At 35.3% G+C, this 2,684-nt stretch overlaps 1 pseudogene; it reads right to left on the bottom strand.

The window, feature by feature from the left end:
* Positions 1–152: 152 nt before the first annotated feature.
* The window catches only part of LOC102832817, a 22,051-nt pseudogene continuing 19,519 nt past the window's right edge, over positions 153–2,684 (bottom strand).

The following is a 2,684-nucleotide window of genomic DNA, read 5'->3' as shown; positions in this document are numbered from 1 at the left end:
CATTCATTCTCCAGCATCATTTCTATCTCCAAGTCCAAAATTTCCAACTACTGGTCCTTCCTCTTTGCTCCCAACCTTTGCATTCCAATCACTAGTAATGATCAATACATCTTGATTGCATGTTTGATCAATTTCAGATTGAAGAAGTTGACTTATACCAGGCGCCAAACCTCACAGTGGGCAAAGGAGACCCCAACAAGCCATGGGACAAGATATCCTCGTATGCTTTCTTGGTCCAGACGAGCTGGGAAGAGCACGAGAGAAACATCCGACTCATCCATCAACTTCACCAAGTTCTCCAAGAAGTTCTCGGAGAGATGGAAGACCATGTCTGCAAAAGGAAATGTCAAAGTCTGAAGATTAGGCAAAAAATGATAAAGCTCGCTATGACAGGGAGATGAAAAGTTACGTGCCTCCCAAAGGTGATAAGAAAGGAAAGAAAAGAGATTCCAATGCCCCTAAGAGGCTGTCATTTGCCTTCTTTGTGTTTTGATCTGAACATTGCCCAAAGATCAACTGAGCACCCAGGCCTGTTCATTGGGGATACTACCCAAAAAAAAATGGTCAAATGTGGTCTGAACAATCAGCCAAAGATAAACAACCATATGAGCAGAAAGCCACCAAACTAAAGGAGAAATATGAAAATGTTTTGCCACATAGCATGGCAAGGGCAAAAGTGAAGCAGGCAATAATGGTCCTGTCAGGCCCTAGACTCAAAGAAGAATAATGAATCATGAGAAAGAGGAAGAAGATGAAGATGAAGGCAGAAGATGAAGTAGTGGCTATCCTGTAATAATGTGTAGAGTATGCATGTGTGCTCAGGCAATTGTTTCACTAAGAATATGAATTCAAGTACAGTACAATATTAGCTTCAGTATAAAAACTACAGAATTTTGTATAGCTGATAAGATTCTTCATAGAGAAAATAATTTTTGAGGGGCTTTTTGAGAGACTATTATATCCAGTTAGATTTTAAAGCTTCTGGTGTTGAATGTTTCTAAATATTTAGTGGATCTGTAATTTCTTGACATGTGTACGGTAGCACAGCAAACTCCTCGGAATTAGCTTCAGTAGTAGCTTTGGGGTTTTGTTAGGATGTTGCATTTTGTTTTGGTTTTTGTTTTTTATTTTGTAATAAAATGATGTATATTTTTAAAAGTTGGGTGGATACAAAATTAATACAACTTTACTACACATAGTTTATAACCAATAAGAAATTAAATGGAAAAGACTACTTGTTTATAATAGCAAGCAAACTATAAAATATCTAGGAGTAGACTTTATGAAAACTGTGAAACCAAAAATAGCCCAGAAGTCTTCTTAAAGCCAAATTGTTTTGTCTGTAGCTAGTAAAGAATGTCTGCCTTGAACGTATGCTCTTTTTAAATCTGTATGGGGTCAAATGGACAACATAGTCACTAGAAATACTAGATAGGAACCTCAGGGGGAGGAGCTACTCAGAAAATGAGATTGAGAACAGCTTCACAACTCAGAATGTAATCAGTGTCACTGAATTGTTCATGTAGAAATGTGAATTAGTTTATGTATTTGCTGTGTATATTCTCAACAAAAAGAATAAAAATACAAAAATAAGAAGAAAGACACATTATGTTCTTTGATAGAACAGTTGAAAATTGTGGAGATGTTGTTGTAAGTGCTGTGGCAATTGTTAGTTCCCTGAAAATTAATTTCCTAAAATTCCAACAGATCAACTGATACATTGTTGTTGTTGTTAAATGCCATTGAGTCAGTTCCGACTCATAACTACCCTGTATAGGGTTTTCGAGAAGTCAGTGGGTTTGAATTGTCAACCTTGTGGTTTGAAGTCCAGTGTGGATCCTACAGCACCACACCAGGAGTCTTCAACTGATATATCTTATCTATATAAAAATATAAAATGTTTGTATTCTATGAAAGTTACTATAAATAAAGTTTATAGAAAACATTTGCCACATGTGTAGTCATTAAATAGTTGGCATAATGTGCTCCTATGAATAAATTATCAAAAGGTATTTAATGGAAAACTGAGCAATAATATAAATAAGAAATTCACAAAAGAAAACATACTAAACCTGTATGGTGATAAGAGAAAAGTAAATTAAACCAAAATTAAACAAATTTGTACTTGTTAAGTTGGTAAAAAGTTAAAGTTATTATATCCCGTATTTGTGAAGGTGCTTAGTTTGTGAGGAGATGGGTACTGTCATGTATTTTTGGAAGGAAAGTAAAGGGCTTTTTTGAAAGGAAAATTAACATTATCAAAGCTTAAAATGCTTGTGTTATTTGATCTGTTTCTCAGTATCTCACTTGTAAGAATACTACCTGGAATTAGCCAAAGTGAAAAGTTAAGGGCACATTCCTCTAGACTGTCAAGTCTGCCCAAACTTCTGACATCAGCTGGTTCTTAGATACTAGTACTACTAGTTAATGCGCTGTGAGTTTGAACCACAAGGTCAGTGGTTCAAACTCGCCAGTTGCTCTTTGGAAACCCTATGCAGAGTCGCTATGAGTCAGAAGCAACTCAGCGGCACTTAACAACAACAATATAGCCTTAACAAACAAAATTTTTTATTTTAATGTTTTATTGTGAATTATGTGATCGTTTACGTGGGAGAACATTAGCTTTACATTCATCCTATCGTATATCATTACATTGCCATAGAAATGTATTCTTTTTTTTTTTT

Source organism: Chrysochloris asiatica, unplaced genomic scaffold (assembly GCF_000296735.1).
Source record: "Chrysochloris asiatica unplaced genomic scaffold, ChrAsi1.0 scaffold00215, whole genome shotgun sequence".
Lineage (NCBI taxonomy): Eukaryota > Metazoa > Chordata > Mammalia > Afrosoricida > Chrysochloridae > Chrysochloris > Chrysochloris asiatica.
This window is presented reverse-complemented; position numbering and strand designations above follow the sequence as displayed.